Source organism: Dipodomys spectabilis, unplaced genomic scaffold (genome assembly GCF_019054845.1).
Source record: "Dipodomys spectabilis isolate Male_0828 unplaced genomic scaffold, ASM1905484v1 ptg000289l, whole genome shotgun sequence".
NCBI classification, from domain to species: Eukaryota; Metazoa; Chordata; class Mammalia; order Rodentia; family Heteromyidae; genus Dipodomys; species Dipodomys spectabilis.
The window spans coordinates 4,698,446-4,716,089 of NW_024870966.1; the positions used below are offsets into that span (position 1 = coordinate 4,698,446).

The 17,644-nt window shown below is 52.6% G+C and overlaps 1 protein-coding gene across 2 annotated transcripts in view; it reads right to left on the minus strand.

Moving 5' to 3' along the window:
- Positions 1-15,850, minus strand: part of Chst15 (carbohydrate sulfotransferase 15) — a 78,688-nt gene extending 62,838 nt beyond the window's left edge. Inside the window, exon 1 of one of the 2 annotated variants that reach the window (XM_042701440.1) lies at positions 15,660-15,850. The gene's annotated coding sequence lies outside the window, so the exon portion shown is untranslated. Of the gene's footprint in view, positions 1-14,965; positions 14,997-15,659 lie in introns of those variants that run through there. The other variant, XM_042701442.1, reaches the window with a different exon arrangement.
- Positions 15,851-17,644: the final 1,794 nt, after the last annotated feature.

Below are 17,644 nucleotides of genomic sequence, written 5' to 3' on the forward strand. Positions count from 1 at the left end.
AACATAAAATGTTTAATACTGCTACAACTACTGACCAACACCTATTAGGAAAATATTGTAATGTTACACCTTCAAGAAGGTCCAGTGAGTATCAAAGCGGGATTCGATGTGGAGACAGGAGGTCAACATTCTGTTGAGGATCTGACGGTTTTCAGACCTATCATTCATGTGGATATGGTTCAAGGCATCTGGATATAGGACCCAGGATGCCAGAGTACTATCCCATAGAGGGATAGTTTCTGGGGTGATGGCTGGGGCAGAGAGGCAGCCTGGAGTCTGCTGGCCTAGTGAAAGACCTTCCAAGAGCCAACATGCTACTGAGATGAAGAAACCTCTAGAAGCCAGAGTGGAAGAAAGGAAGAACCTCTGCCTGAGAAGGCTTAAGGAGATTTGAGTCCTGGAGGAGGGTGGTACAGTAAAATGATGGTCAGGTGGGGGCCACACGAGTGCAGTTTTCTACACCTCACCCCTCACCAGGGACCAGAATCAAGCTGCCTGTGCGGCTGAAGGCAAACGAACAGCCCAGGCTCGGGGACAGCACAGACTATTTCGGTCTTGTTTTTACGAGTGTGGTTTCAGCTGCTCACCCCAAGACTTCCCCCTCACGCGTGTGCATATATAAAATTAGCCTTGCTTGCAGACAACCCCCTCCCAGACAGGACAAGGCCCCCCCAGTGGAAGGCTGTCTCTTGTGCTTCTGAAACTCTGCCCTAGCTACCGGCCAGCCAGCCTCAGACAGGTGTTCTTCACCCAGCCAGAGGAAAACTGGAGAGAACGACAAGCAGCAACTTGAAAGGTAGAGAGCAAGAGAGAGCACCCCCGGCACCCCTCAGCGGGAGTCTCTCTCACAAGCATCATTTGCCTCGTCTCATTGTCTGGCTCCCCTCCTCTTGGGATCTTGCATGGCCTGTCATTGGCCCATGCCTCACACAGTGGTACCTCCTGCCACTGAAGGCAGAGTCGAGGTGTCACTTCCTTGGTAGGGCTGTCCTCAAGCCACAATCAAGCCCTCCTTCATCCAGCACTTAGGAATCCCTGTCCCCAAGATCTGTAGCCTGTCCACTATCTGCCTCTCCCCAGGAGAACAGATACTGTGTCCACACTAGACCTATCTAACTCTCTGGGTTCAACATGTGATGTGATAAGTTCCCAGGACAAACGGCCTTTATACGAAGGACAGGCAGAGCGGATCCAGAAGAGATGGGAAGTAGGAAGGTCCGGCTCCCAAGTTGAAACCCTGTAGGGTCTCCCAGGCCCCAAAGTGCATGCAGGAAGGGGACAGAACAATCAGGAAACCTCGAGCTATCAGTGCATCGTGGTACAAGGTTCTCCAGGATTCAAGACACGCCTACCCATTCCTGCCTTCCCCTGACCTATCTGTCCACCCATCTAACCACTGCTCTGAGTCTCTTTCCCATAGCATAGGCCCTGGGGACAAGGTTGAGTAACACACCCTTCCTGCTCCAAAGGGATACAGAACCTTCTGGTGGCCAAGACAGAAAGGAGGCAATTCTAGATTGCCACGTGTCAAAGGCGATGCGTGTGCCTCCAGCCTGGCCACTGTGGGGATACTGAGTCTCAAAGAGAAGGAAAAACCCATCTAAAGTCCTGCACTCGCTACAGAGAGTGACAATGAAAGAAAACCTGTGCGTTACATCTGAGGAGTCTGGACCTGGGACCCAAACCAGTCGCAGTGGAAGTCTCAGCCCAGAAATAGAACAAGAGAGGCGTGAGCCTCAGCTCTGCCCTGGAGGAACCAGAGATGGTCCTGGAAGACCAAGTATAACTGCTGCCAAGTTCCAGCACTGTGTGTTAGCTAGAGAGCATAACACATGCAGGTCCACACATGTGTGCACACACATGCATACCACATACCTAGACACACACCCAAGACCCACTTCCAAAGACCCAATTCAACAGGACCAACAAGGCCCCAGCATCTCTTTCCAAAGCCTTCATGGGGTTCCCAGTGTAGCATGCAAATGGCAGATCACTTTCCTCCCAAACTGAATTTCCTTCCAAACTGACTTCTTTTGTGTATGTTGTGTGCCAGGACCAGGTCTTGAACCAGGGTCCAGGTGCTGTAACTTAGCTTTTTCACCTAAGGATGTCACTCTACCACCTGAGCCACAGCTCCACTTCCAGCTTCTGGCTGTTTATCTTGAGAAAACAGTCTCAGAGAATTGCCTGCTTGGGCTAATTTTGAACCATGATCCTCAGATATCAGCCTTCTGAGTAGCTAAGATTACAGGTGTGAGCCACTGGTGCCTCACCGAAATTGCTATCTTACAGTTGTGAAGGTGCGTTAGGGGACCACTAACCATTACCTGACATGGGTCTGTTAGGGTCTTTTTGAGAAATACACAGTTTTAACTCCTCATCCCCCTCTCCCCTCTCAGTTCTATCTGCCTCTTCTGCCATCCTCTGGGTGATTTTTACCTGGTTCCCTGACAGCATCAAAGGTTCCCCTTGACCCGCAGTCAGCAGCATCCTTCCGGTACCTGTTCAGCTTCCGGCCTCAGTGATGTACAGCGACTCTTTACTCTTACTTGTGTCATCACACATCCCAGCCCGTCCTTCCTCAATACATCACCAACAGAGATGCCAAGGCTAGCAGATGTGACCATAGAATGTGTTCTGAATAGACCAGAACAGCAGCCACTCCATGAGGACTGGACAGAAGGTCCCCAAGCAGAGAGAACTTTCCAACCACAAAGCATATGTATCTACCTCATGGGACCCAAATAGGACTTGGACACAAAGCTCTTGAAAGCCAAACCCCCCGGACTGCATCCTCAGCCTATGCAAACCCCCAGCCAGGGAGGTCTGCAGCTGGAGCTCCGACAGAATTCTTTCAAGGCTACAGCTCACTGCAATTCTTTAGAGCACAACTTCATAATGCATCCTGGAGTCACAAGCCCCTTGTTTATGGGCTTGGCCAGATCAGATAAAATTTCATTCTCTGAATTGGTTCCTAATTTAATTACTCCCCGGATGAGCAGCGGCCTCCGGCTGCTGCAGGGGGGAAAAGAACTAGAAAGATGCTGGCGCCACAAGTTGTGGCTCTTGTTCCAGCTGGGGGAGGATGGGACACATTCTCAGGCCTGTGTCAGATCAGGGGGTCACAACCATGGGCTAGAGTGGGCGGCCACCATCTATCTACCAACCCTAGCCTACTACCCAAGTCAATCAAGAAGGCAGCCTGGACTGAGGGTATGACTCAAGTAGAGAGTGCCTGCCTAGCAAGTACAAGGCCCTAAGTTCAAATCCCAGACTCACCCAGAAAAAGAGGGGGGAGGAGGAGAAGGGGAGGGGGCAGGGAGAAAGAAAAGGCAGCCTGGAATTTTACTAGGGGTGCAGGAGGAACTCCAAAACCTAGGTTCAATTCTAACTGTTCATGGTTTTGCTAGGCCTTAGCTCCCCCATCTATAAATAGTCCAAGCCAGACGCTGGTGGCTCACACCTGTAACTTACCAGGCTAAGATCCAGAGGTGTGTGTGATTCAAAGCCAGTCCAAGCAGGAAAATCCATGAGATTCCATCTCCAAAATAACCAGCAAAAGCTAAACTGGTAGTGTGCTCAAGTGGGAGAGTACCAGCCAAGTAAGCAATCTGAGTTAGTGTGAGGCCCCAAGTTCAAACCTCAGTACTGGCAAAGGGGAGAGAGGAAGATCTGAACTATATTCACTAGTTCCTCTCAGCTCTACAGCTCAAACTAGTCAGTATCTCAGCAACCATCATAGCAATGGGAATCAGGACCTCATTTGAGATTCAAGAGCTCTCTACAGCCAGATGAAGAAAAATATCATATATATCTATATATATAGATATACACATATACATATATACATTACCCTAGAGATGGAAACATATAAACATATGTCCACATGAAAAAAATCAGTGCACAAGCATTCAAAATAGCATTATTCACAAGAGCCAAAGCATGCAGACAACAAATACCTACCAATAGACAAATGGAAAAATAAAGCAGTGGTCTTCCCCATATCATAGACCACTGTTTGGTCTTAAGAAGGGATGGAGTACACACCCCACACCAGAGATAATCAGTGATTATCCAAGCAAAGTGAAAGAAGCTAGTCACAAGCGAACACCTTCTCTTCAGCTCTGTCTACATCAAAGTCTAAAATAGAGGAACTGAGTCAAGACTGAAAGATTTGCACCTGCCTAGGGCTGGGGAGTGGAGGAGAGAGAATGGGGAGCCAGCATGTACAGCTGAAGGGTATGGAGTTTCTTTCTAAGGTGACAATAATACTGACTGTTGTTAGTATGATGCACATATCTGCAATCTGTTTTTAAAAAAACATGGAATTGCATACTTTAATTATAGATCAAGTAAACTGAATCTCACGAAAGCTAGTTCATTAGCCAGGCATGGTAATTCACACCTAGAACCAGCTATGCAGGAGGCAGAAGTAGGACTGTGTTCTGGGTAAAAACTTGCTATCTGATCTGAAAATAAATGTAATAAGCAAAAAAGGCTGAGGTCATGGCTCAAGTAGTACAGCATTTGCCAGGCAAGCATAAGGTCTTCAATTCAAACCCCACCGCCACGAAAAAAAGAAATGGATAATCTGAACGGGTTGAGGAAGGTCTGTTATAACATTTCCAAAACCAGTCACATGACAGTCTTGTGTTTTTATATATATTTGTGGATATGTGTGTGAATATATCTGTGTACCTGTATATGTGTGTATATGTACAAGTTTGAATGTGTATCATGTATATGTATATACATGTGTTGTGTATGTGTATGCCTGTATTGTGTTCATGTGGGTACATGTGGGATATGTGTGCATGTATGTACATGTGTGGCATGTGAGGTGTGTGTGTGTGTGTAGAAGCTGGCCAGTTCTGCAGACTCCTGAGCCATCCAAGGGGCTGTTCAGTGGGCAGAAACATCCTGTAAACCAAAACCCTGCTAACTGCAGAGTGGGCAGGTCTGCAGTTTCCTATTGATCTGTTTCAGTTGTAACAGCTGAAAGCAAATTTATTTTTGATCACTCAGATAGCACTGAGGCTCATCTGGTTTCTGATGCCAAACTGTATATAATGTAAAGGACATGTAGACTTTCAAATACCGATCAGCAAACACACGATTTTTGTTTCAGTTTTTCAGACATTTCTTTCAAAGAGGTTCCATTCTCCAGCTGCAGCTCTCCCATTCAGTATATCCTGCCTTATCTAATTTCTACTGAAACTGCTATCAAGGGTATAAATAGCTTCTCAGAGTTAAGATGACACGAAATGTCAGGCCGATACCATTCTCGTTCCTCTGCAGGCCCTCCAGCCCCCCCTTTGGTGTTGCTGATAACTTTCTCAGGTAAATTCAGCACACCCCAGCAGCAGGAGCTACTTCCTGTCACTTCCAGGGTAATGAACTTTCACAACTGGACACATGCCATCACAGAACAATGAGGACGGTCAAGGCATGTGGATCAGGCAAAGAAAGAAAACAGGAAAGGGAATGGTGTGTTTCTACCATCCAGCAACACCTAGAATATTCAAGAAGATGGGTCTTCTCAGGCCCTGCTCTTAAGCCCATATGATATGATCCAAGGGTGGAATGGTCCCTGGTCAGTCAAAGGAGCAAATTGGAAGTTGTGTGCTTGACAGTGGATGGCACATAGTGGATCTTGATCACGGGACTCCTGACTCTCCTTGCCTCAGACCACAACTCCCTATGCTTCCTCTTCCATGCTGGGCTCAGCATCCCAGAGAAGGGAAGGTTGCAAAGTATAAGGATGCCTGCCACACACTCCCAAAGTCAGGACCCCAGCCCTTTGAGAGGGAGATGGAGAAGGAACAGAGAAGGAAAGATCCTGCTATCTCGAGGATTCCTGGTCCCCACTCAGGGTGTTCAGTGGAAGAAGAAAGAACTGCCCTGCCCGTGGGAAGGGCCACAGGCTGGCTGGGAAGTGCGGTCAACAGAGGCCCTTCATTCCAGTCTCCTGGAGAGCCAGAACTGAGGACCACCACTGGTGAGAAGCCCTTCATCCTATGACGAGAGGGATTCTGCCAGATGGAAGGTCAACAGCAATCTGGGGTCTGCTCGGGGACCAGGCCGCCCTCTTACTAAGTCAGCTGACCTCTGCCATCCCAGTCACCTCCATTTGAGCCTCAGGGCAGCTTGGTTGGTTTGGTCAGTTGGTTGTTCTTTTTTGAGAGGGGGACTTTCCTACAGCATGGTAGGGAGTTCCTCAGCTCATGCAATCTCCCACCTCAGTTTCTTGCATACCTGGGATGACAGGCTTGTGCCACCATACCCCACTGGCATAGAGGGTTTGGAGAAATTCAAGAAATGCCACCGACATGTGCCATGATTCATTGGAATGAGACCCACATGAGGAAGAAGAAGAAGAGACAGAAAGAGACTCTCTGAGCTCCCCTATCTGTCTAGAGAGGGTCCCCCAGGAGACACTCAATGCCAGGAGTCCCCTCCCAGGCTCTTATCAACCAAGGAAGATTGCCTGGGAGAAGAGAAGGGCTCACCTGTTCTCCTGAGGGCTGCTCCAAAACAATGTCACCTGAGAACCATTAGCTACCTGACCTGTATTCACCTTGTCCCTGCCCCCTTGCCCTCCCGTGGTGCCAGGCACCCACAGGATTCTGAGCTCGTCCTTTCTCTAGCTCCACTGACCTTTAGCCATCCCACCCCTTCTTCCAGTCCCCTGTTTTGTGGGACTCCTGTGTGCAGGTAATTAAATACAGCTTTCTTCTTGCTCATCTGTCTTGTGTCAATTTAATTTGTAATCCAGCCAAGAAATGTAGTAGGGTAGAAGGCAGGCATTTTTCACCTGGCTACAGGGCCATCCTACAGACAGCTTTGGGAATAATGCCCCTTGTCTGGCCCAGCTCCACAGCAGCCCCTGGCCTCTTAGCGAACAAAGTAGGCCAGAAAAGCAAGTAAGTATGTGACAGATCTGGGCTGTCCTCCTTAGGCAACTGAAAAAGCCAACCTGCTCCTGATGTCTCTGATGGGAGAACATGACACAGGATTGCCTTCATACTTCAATAATGACCCTCAATGAGACGATCCCACTCCCTCCAGAAGGCCACAGAAAAGTCCCCAACATCCCCTCTCCTCCACATCTTCCTATAGCAACAGCACCTCTAAAATCAAGGGCCTGGTTACAGGATATAGAGATCAGCCAGCAGCAGTCCAGCCCCATCCTGGGCGCCCGAACAAGACAGGAAACCAAGCTAGACCATCCTGTAGGCCTCCAGTAAATTCCACCTCAAGCCTCAGCATATCTGTAATTCAGTGGACAGAAGAATCAATAGTGTATGCTGGGAAACACCACCAGTGCCCACATTCCCCAGGCCACCCCGCTTTCCTGAAACCCTGGAGATTCCTTATGTGTACAAAGCAAACGCGGGTTGTGTGTGTATATATTTGGAAGGCTCTTTATATAAACAGGTTCACAAATCAGAGGAAAAGAATCCTCTGTAGGCCAATAGTCTGATTGGGTGTTTAGAAAATTACGGTGGCTAAAAATACACACCAGGACATACTTTATATTTTTAATGCAAATATTTACATTCCAAACAAAGGAGCTATTTATTCCAGCTATAGGAACTGCTAAGCAACCCCACCTCCTGCCTGAGGAGATAGATGACTCTTGCTTATATTCCTGCAACACCAACTAAATTTCCATCATGTTTTCCCCCAAAACTCTCAAGATTAAAAAAGAGAAAAAAGCTGTGGTTGCTACCTTTTAATAGCCCCAAAACCTGATACCAGGAAGTCTAAGCTTCCTGGCTCTGGACTTCTTTACAGGTTCAATGGCAAATGTCAACTTTCCTGTGGCATGCTACCAAAATCAGGATTCCTTGCTGAGTCCATAACAGAATCTCTAGGAGAAGACAGCCCTCGAAGGATCATTTTTATGGCAAAAGATCATTTTAATCCATGAATGAATTCAACAAATGGCAGGAGTGCTTCCAGCTGTGCAAATGTGCCCCGATCTCAGACATTCCCTTTGCTGCCAGGCAGCCTGCACCCAGGAAACTGGAACACCATGCAATGAATATGTGGACAGGATCAAGGAGGAGAAATGCGACAGAGAGGAGCCGCAGTTCAGAGAAGGAAGATCGCACTTGGACAGGGTCAAGAGGCATGCGTGGGAGATGACCAGAGTGGCTAGCCAGGTTTCCTCAAGGCAGCAAGGGGGGAAGTGGGGGGCATACACAATGGAGGATCAAGACAGGTTAGCACTGGAGCTCCCCACTTCAAGGACTACAGACAGAACATAGCCACATCCAGACTCACCAGGAGGATACATTGCCAAGACTGAGGTCTCCATCTGACAGAAATACAGGCCAGAGGTACCCAGTTGTAGTCTCAAGACTAGGAAGACTGAGGCTGGAGCATCAGCTGAGTCTAGGAGGTAGGAAGAGGGAGAAGAGAGAAGGAAGGGGAGGGAATGGAGGAAGGGAAAAGAGGGAAAAGGGAAGATAAGAAGGAGGAGGAGAAGGAGGAGAAGGAGAAGGAGGAGGGGAGAAAGGGGGGAGGGGAAGGGATGGGAAAAATAATAATAATAATAAAGTGCTGACCTGATAGGGGAATAAGGAAGAGGCAGAAAAGGTTCCCAGACTAGCAGTGAGCTGCTATCCCCACTCCAAGTGTGTTGTGCTCACATTAGAATGTAACCGTGAGTCTTCTAAAAAGTGCAAAACAGACATTCTCTCCCTAAAGCCAGATAATGTCCCATAGCAGATGACATCACCGAATGAGCACACCATGCTCACACTGTGGCTGCCTCTACCCACTACATACCCAGGAGAGCCGGGCATCAACCCCCACCACGGGCCAGGCACGGGGCAGCATGTGACTGTGTCCCACTGGGAGGGAGTGCCACCTGAGACCTCTCCAGGTGCCACACCTGAAGCTGCCCACACGTAGAGGAAGGGTCTGTATCTGAGTGTCTGCTGGGTCTCAGGAGTGTGGAAGGAGAAGCTGGATATGGCCAGCCACCCAGCCTGGCACCATAAGTTGTCAGCCCCTCCCCTGCTAAGTGTCTAAGGGAGACAGAGGGCAGTTCAAAAGAGACCACAGATCCCCAGCTCTGCACACACGGGGCAGGTCAGCTTGCCAAAGCACCCAGTTCATTTACCCACTACGCTGGTTCAGCCATGTTCTCCAACCTCAGCTACAGACGGATAATCACATTTCATCTCCACTTGTCCTCATCGTCTGTCTCTCCACAGGTTCCAAATACACCAGGACAGAGCCAAAATTCAACATACCAACAAGCTCCATGGAACCCTAACGTATTCTTCTAATAATCACTCAACGTGGTAGAGAACTCCACTTTACACATGAGGAAATTGAGGCACCAGATTAAGACACTTGTCTAGGAGAGATGCACAGTGGGACTTGAGCCATTGTCGGTGAGGAACCCTGGCTCTATGAGTGGCCTAGGCCAATGTTCTATGCACAATCCAACCCCTATGCTACCCTACCCCAACATCCACTGACCACAGCATGAGATTGGCTGTTCTTCCTCCCACCAGCAGAAAGGGCTCACCAGTATGGGAAAGGGCAGCCAGGCTGTCCAGCCCTGTCAACAAAGACTGAGAACAGACAGCACATCTTACACCTTCTCCAACCTCTCAGACTAGAAAAGCCCGGCTTGGGCCTCTTGGCAAAGCTGCCCTGGGCCGATCTCAGGGGAACAGCCACTTATAAGGACACAGACAGACATTCAGGGCAGAACCCCAACCTGGTCGGTCTTCCTCCTGAAAGCCACCCCACTCTCTTTGGGACCACACAGAGCAAAAAAGCCAGGCAAGTGGATATTCCATTTCAAGAGGAAATGGTACAACAACAGGCTCCAGCATAGGGTAGGAAATACATAATTGTGCCTGGCCTATATCTAATTATCTGTCCCTGTTGGGGTATTTTCCAGGCACCTGGGTGGCTAGGCTGTTTCAAGACTTCTACCACAAACACAATTCTGGAAAGTATCCAAGTTTCCATTATAATGACACCTCTGCTTTTCAGGATCTGCCAGGCCCACGTTCTTCAGAAACCTGAAAGGCCTGGACCAGGATGAGTGCTAGAAACGTCAGTGACACAGAGTGCCGGTCCTATGCTAGAGGCCTCCCTCCCATACCCCAAGGACCCTTTTAGGCTTAGCTAGGTATTCAAGATGTGACATTCAACAGGGAGCTACCACAGCCTATTTCCACCAAAAAGTGGCCTGGTGCCTTCCCTGCTTAATTACATTACAGAGGAGGAACCCAGCAAAAAAAAACAGTCCACAGCCTGCCCACCAGGCTGAAAGGGGTAGATGCATAGATGAAGACAGAGACCACACAGATCAAGCAACCAGAGAGGGGAAACTGATCTGGACTGCAAGAAAACCAGGGGCTCCTCCTGTCCTCGTGCCCCCCACACACACCTTGGTCAGTTGTGGGGCTTGAACTCTGGGCCTGGGCACTGTCCCTGAGCTCTTCAGCTCAAGGTGAGTGCTCTACCACTTGAGCCACAGCGCCACTTCCCATTTTCTGGTGGCTAACTAACTGGAGATAAGAGTCTCACGGAGTTTCCTGCCCATGCTGGCCTTGAACGGCGATCCTCAGATTTCAGCCTCCTGAGCGCTAGGATTAAAGGCCTGAGCCACTGGTGCCCAGCTTCCTCATGCTTTTTAAGGCAGAGATCACCACCGCTCCAAGAAACCCATACATATACATTAAGAGATTGACATGCAACTTCAGAGGATTCAGAAAGATCTTCCACCCTTGGTTGTAATCTCTAGAACTAAAGAACACCACAAGAGCCGGTGTTTACCGACGGTTTACTGTCTACCACGCACTGTGCCAAGCACCTGGCAGGGCTTAACCCTTTTATAGGACACAGGGTGAGGGGTGAAGTGGTCCTGCAGCACTCCAATCTCCAAGTCGCTCCAAGGCTTCCACTGCACTTTGCCGAGGCCGCTTGAAGACGCTGGACGGCCAGCATTATGTAATTCTGACTTGCACAAGCTCTGCCTCCCCCTAATCGGCGCTGTGAATGTGCTGACTCTCTGGCCCAGGGCCACACCTTCAGAGAACGCACTGATGCTGCTGCTGGCTGCCCCAGAAGACAACAGAAATGAGGATCTCCTGTCCGCCACACCCTGGCAAATTCTGCAAAGATGGAAACTGAGAACCCGCTTCCCGCTTGCCACCTTCCCCACTGTACCACTGGGTGATTCAGCCTTCCTTCTCCTACAGGAATCACCATTGTTAACCCCATTCCCACCCCCCCCCCTCCTTCCTCCACTATCTTTGAGCCTGCCTCCTGAACACCTGGGTGGGCAAAATCTTGGGAGCAGGGGTGAACTTCCAGAGCCTCCCTGGTCCCGTAAGGGAGACAAAAGGATACACCTGTGAAACTTGCCTGGCCTAAGGCCAGCTGGGAAACACCACTAATGACTGCTATTAGGGTCAACTGCCTTCTTCCCCAACTCTATTTTCTAGCACATTCTATGTGTAGTCAGAGCAACCCCAAAGGCTTTGCTTTTCTTCTTGAATATTTAGGCTGGAGATCCACCAGATTTAGGACTCCCCTCACACTGTGCAGACACAGGTCTCTAGCTATACAGTGTTTGGTTCTGGTGCTTTATTTAAAGGAGAGGCTGTTTCACAAACAAAGCAAACCCAAATACTTCAGAACAATAAAGAAATGCACTGTACACATTGAAATGCTCTCTGAACAGTTAGCCAACTAAATGCAAACAAGATCTCTTTATTCCCAGTCTGGGAACAGTTACTCTTTGAAGTAACTTAATATCATACCTGAACCTCCCAACTTATACACCAGGAGAGGCAGGCTGCATTATTCTCACCAGTGATTGGCTAGTCACTTCTAAATCACACACTGCAAAGTCACGTCCTCTAAATGATGGCGCAGATATAGGACACTCCCAAGCCAGCAACAACTTTTAAAAATAGAGTCTGCTTTTAGAATTTAAGACAAACTCTTCTCTCATACAAATGGGCTAAAAATGTAACCCCAAGCTTGCTGAGGCCTGCCTGGGTAGGGGGGCAGGGTTAGGACGTGGGATCAGGACAAGTGCAAGCTACCAACTCTGGGGAGTGTCCACTCATCTGGAAGTTTCTAAGAGGTTCTAGCACAGTAATCACAGACCATCATGCCACTCCATGTTCTGAGCCTCTATTCTCACATCAGGAAAAAAGGGCTCTTCTGCACCCCACCCAACCTCATACACAAATGTGTCCCTGCCCCTTGCTTAGCTAGGTGGAGAATGGTGAGAGGGAAACTTGGAGCAAATGTCTAGGCCTCCCAGGCCTAACCACAGGTTAGGCATCATTTGTCTGTCTGGTACTGATGTTCTTGCTCCATCCTGTGAGGGCTGGGACTCTATCTTAATCCCCATGGTAACCCCCTTCTTCTAGAGGCTCAACTGGGAGAGCTATTTGGGAAATAAAGCTATATGAGAAGTTTTAGACTGTCTCGCTGTCTACAGGGTTCATAGATTGGCATCTGAATGCAAGACACACACAGGCACAGGCACAGACAGGAGCCTGGCAGGTCTTATTGCCAAGCCCACCCCAAGTCAGACAGGCAGCCATCAATTCTCAGTCCGTAATGTGCATCACCCCTCCCCCCACCCCGCATGACATCTTCCCTGATACATAAACACAATCTATAAAACGCAAAGCAAGAAGTCAAGGGTCAGACTCCTGGAGAGAACTCACGCTACTCCTCCACTGCACTTCTCAAATTCGAGAACTGCCTTAAAATTAACAAGGCCTGTCAACGTAGCTTTTACCCAACCAGCTAAGACTGAGTGGAGGCTGAAGGGGGGACCTGTGCTCACCTGTTCAAGACAGTCTCCATCCCTCCCCACCTGCCCTGGCAGGCACCTTCCCACAGCTGCTCCTCCTCCTGCGGGTTCAAACCAACCAGGGGCCCAGGACCCAGCATTTAACTCAGGGTTATTCTTCTAAAAACACCAGGTGAGCAGAGGCTGCTTGCCATCCTCCCAACCTTTCCTGCAAGCCTGGCTTCTGCCTGCTGCGAAACTAACCTTCTCTTTCTCAGTCATGTAGACATGACACTCCTCCTCCTAACACCTTGAAGGTGCTGGATGGGAGCAGCAGCAACAAGGAAAGAGAACGTATGGAAGGAAATGGAAAGCCTAACCGTGGCCATGGAGCTGAGTCCTGGTCCAGATAGTGGGCCAACCTCGCTGCACGCCCATGTCCTCCACAAAGGAATATCTCCGGCCCTCCATGAAGGAATGCTATCCACCTGCCCGCTGCTGTCCTGAAATGCCCACAGGAAAGGACAGTGTCATTGCTGAATTCCCTTAGGGGAAAAGAGGGGAAAATGGCTCCCTGCAGAGATAGAACCTGAAGGGCAAGCTGTCCACCTCTGGTAGAGCCATTCTACTTCCTGACTCCATTTTCCCAAAAAGGGATGAACTGAATTCATCCAGGAGATAGCAAGGAAAAGTATCTTCCTCCCAGGAAAATTTGTTCTGTACAAACAACCTAATTAAAAGACATTTCGTTCCCATGTTATTTTTTTTTTTAACAAAGTTCTATGTATGATCTGGGTGTCTTCATTTATCAATCAGCCAATCATATTTTAAAATCCCTACGGGCCAAATTCTGGAAGCAAAGATCCTGGTTTCCACAAAGCAGCAAGTGGGTGGGGTCATAGGAGAGCTCCAGGTGGAGAGTGGTGAGAGGGAAACTTGGGAGCAAATTTCTAGGCCTCAGTTTCCTCCAGGCCTCAGTTTCCCCGGGGGAGAGGGGCTGCAGATGCCTTCAGCCAGCCTTCTTGAGTGGCGACTCCACTTCAGAAAGACATCCCGCCAGTCAGGAACTGTAGTGGGGGCTGCACTGTGTGGCGACCCTAGCCTGCAGTCAGAAATGGCAGCTATAAAAGAGGAGCTGGGGGACTGCGAGTCCCCCCTTCAGTCTCCTTCCAGTGGCTTTCAAAAGCCACAACTTCACTCCCGAAAACTCTGGATGACTGCACTTACCCAACGTGGACGTGGAAAGGGGGCCCAGCTACCACCGAGGTGCTGCGCTTCCCCCAGGAGCCCCCGACAGGAAGCCCCCCGAAGCTGGCCCCAGCTCCCCCCCCCCCCAACCCTTCCGCCACTTCCCTCGGTGGCGGCGCGCGGACCACCAGCCGCCAGCAGCAGACAACCAACCGAACCAGAGCCTTTGGCGGCGACACCGGCCGCTCCCGCCGCTCCGCGGGGCAGGACGTGCAGGCATCGAGATGCCGGAGATCTCCGAGGCCGGGAATCCCGAGCCGGCACCGGCGCGCGCGCCGGCCGCCCCGATCGCCCGGAGCAGGCGGAAGGCTTGGCCGCCGCGCTCCATTCATTCCCCCAAGGCCGGGCTCCCTTCGCCCCGGCGCCTCCCCGGGCGATCCGGGGAGGGAGGGCAGGCCGGGCTCCATCCCGCCTCACGATCCACCCCCGGCCACCGTGCCCTCCCCACCGGCACGCACAGCCCAGCAGGCTCGCACCCCATCACGGTCGCCCGCGTCCCCCTCCCCCCCCCCCCGTCCCCGCGCCGAGCTGCCGCCTTCCCGGCTCCCCACGGCCTCGCCGCCCGCAGCCGGGCTCCCCGCCGCGCGGCGCAGACCCGCCGGCTCGCCGCGCCGCGCCCAGGCTGGCGGGGGCGCCGCTGCGGAACGCCGGCCACTCCGGAGTCCCCGCGCCCGGGGAGGCGCGGGGCGCGGGGGGCGGCGGGCCGCGAAGAAAAGGCCCGAAGCAAAAGTTGAGGTCGCTCGGGGTTCGGCCGCACCTTCGTTCCCAAGACCCCCCCCCTCCTCCGCGATCCCCTCCCGGGAATCCGAGTCCCAAGGGCGTCGGCGCCTGGGGGTCCTCGTCAATGCCTCCCCCGCCCCCCGCCTTCCCGCCCGGACAGACCGAGCGTCCGGGGCTAGGGGCTGGCGGCGGACACCCACCTACCTTCCCCGGGCAGCGCCTGGGAACTTCCCCGAAGTGCGCGGGGAGGGGACCCCCGACCTCCACGTTCCCCGGGGGCGCGCGCACGGCGCCGCGGCTCCCTTCAGTCCGTCCGTCCGTCCGCCCGCCGCGCTCAGCCGGGCGGAGCGGGGACACCGCTTCCGACTCGTGGGGCGATTCTGCGGGACAGCCGGCCCGGCGGGTGCGCGCCCCGCGGCGTGCGTGCTCCGCCGGCCTCCCGGCGGGCGGTCCACGGCACCACCGCGCCACCGCCCGGCCCGTGTCCCGGAGCTCCGGCCACCTTCCCGCGGCCAGGGAGGGGGCGTGCGAGCCCCGCGCCGCGCCGCCGGCCGGCCTTTCCCCCCCGGAGAGCGGTCGGGACCGGCGGCAAGGGGACGCCGCCCACTGGAGGGGGGGTGGGGGTCGCAAAATGCCGGGAGCCGCCGGGCCGGGCCGGGGCGAGGAGCGCGGGGCCCAAACCTGCCTGGGCTCGGCGCGCTCGCAAGTTCATTGTCTGCCTGGGCCGTCGCCGCCTCCGCGCCGCGGGAAGTGAGGCTGCGCGCAGCCTCCGCCGCCGGGACTCCGGCTCCCCGGCCCGAAGCCGCAGAGCCGAGCCCGAAACCGGACCTCCGCCCGCCGCCGCTCAGAACCCCCTCCCGGCACCCGCACCCCCACCCCACCCCACCCCGACTTGTACCTGAAAAGCCCGACGCCAGCCCGGAAGCCTCCGCCGCTCCGGCTTCCGCGGGAGCGCGCCCAGCCCCGCGCCCGGAGCCCCGCATCCAGGGCGCGTCAACCTGACTTGCCCGAGAAGCGCAGGGAGGAAAAGTTTGGGAGTGACGTGCCGAGGGCGAATGGAACCTCCCCGCGCGGGGCCCGCCCCCCGCCCCGCGCGGCGCTCACACCCCGCGGCGCGGGGCTGGAACGTGAGATCCCGGCGGGTGCGGCCGGGCGGGGGGCTCGGTCGGTCTCCGCCCCGTCCCCGGCCAAGTAAACACGGCTCGTGCGACGCCCTGATTCCGGAGGAGCGAGCCCCGGGCCCCCACGTCTGCCGGGGACACACCCCCGCCACCAGCAGCGCCACCCGCACGCGCGCGCGCCGGAGACGTTGTTAAGGAACTTGGCGCTCTGGAAGCGGCCCATACATTGATATTCAAGGCCATGGCGCTGGTGGGTTCGGCGCCCTCTGTTGTATTTCTTGCAGCCTGCGAAGAAGGCTGGCCGGGCTCCTCGGAGGCCCAGTGTGTTTGCTTCTTCGGGGAAGTAAGACTCCGCCGGACCCCGAGGGGCCACCGCCGGCCGCGGGGGACAGCGGAAGACCCGCTGCTCCGTGGAGCCGCCTGGGCCGATCTGGGGCAAGGAAGGGGCTTCTTCCGTCCGGGGCTGAAAATGCCAATCCGATCACGAAAGGACACTTGAAACTAAAGGTTCACGAACCCGCGAAGGGCTCTAGTAACGCCAAGCCCAGTCCCCAGGAACCGACTCGGAGGGTCAGGAAGGAAGCCTCCGGGTTTAACCTATCCCGTGTTCACAGCTAGAACCAGAACAAGTGCCTGGCATGGGTGAGGGGTGATTCTGGACTGCACCTTTTCGTCTTCCCTAGCCCCCCCACCACCTCCAAGCTAAAACCACCCCGAGATCCTAAACTTCCGCTCTGCAACCATGGCAACTAATTCAGAAGTCAAAATCAGGAGTATAAGTGCAGATGGGGACCCAGGATGACAGGGGAGTTCTTTAAACCCCGTCTTGTTTTCCTACAAGTAATGCCTCTTACATAAAACCCGCGAGGAAAAGATTAATGCAGCAATGAGACAGCCTTCGAATCGCAGCCTAGATTGCTTTTTTTCCCCCATGTAGACTCTGCTCGGTGATTTTGTTCTTTATTATTTTTTTAAAACAAAAACCTTTTTTTTTTTTTTTCTGAAAACACAATGAGCCGCTTTTTGCAGGGTTCACAATTCCCAATAGATGATGATGCCATTTTTCAAGGTCTTACACACGCTGTGGCTTTAGGGCTTATTTATTAGCTCCCAAGAAAAGCCTGCCTTTCAGTGAGGTTTATATATGCGAGTAATTGCACCAGGAACACAGTGCAGGGTGCTGTTAAAGAGGGTGAGTCTTACAGGCGTCTGCGAGGAAGGCCCTGGGCCAGGCAGCTGTCGGAGCAGAGTGTGGAGCCCGTTTAAGCAAACACAGGGAAGGTTCAATGGAAACAGCGAGGAGGAAAATCCCTCCATAAGGGCGTGTGGAACATGACTCCAGGGCCACACATACAGGCCTCTCCTCTCCTCCATCCATGTGAACTCATGCCCCCTCACCCGCCTGGGGATGGCACAGAGCCCACCGGATGACTTTCAAATTCAGGTGTCAGAAATCACGGCTGATGTGGAACAAATTGTTTTTTAAGTAAAATTGTGGTGCTGCTTTGATATGAGTCCTCCCCGAGACTTTCCAGTGGCATTACATGTGGGTCAGATTAGCTGCAGAGAGGTCTCCCTTCCACACCCCAAACTTTAATTTAAAAAAAATGAATTTCATTTAGGCCTGTTATTCTAGAAAGCTCTGAGAACATCCAAATGTCAGGTGTGTGGGTGTGATGGTGAATAGAAGAGTAGATGGACAGATGCATGCATAACTGCGCCTCCATTCATGCTGACAGAGGTATGGCCATTCACAGGAGAT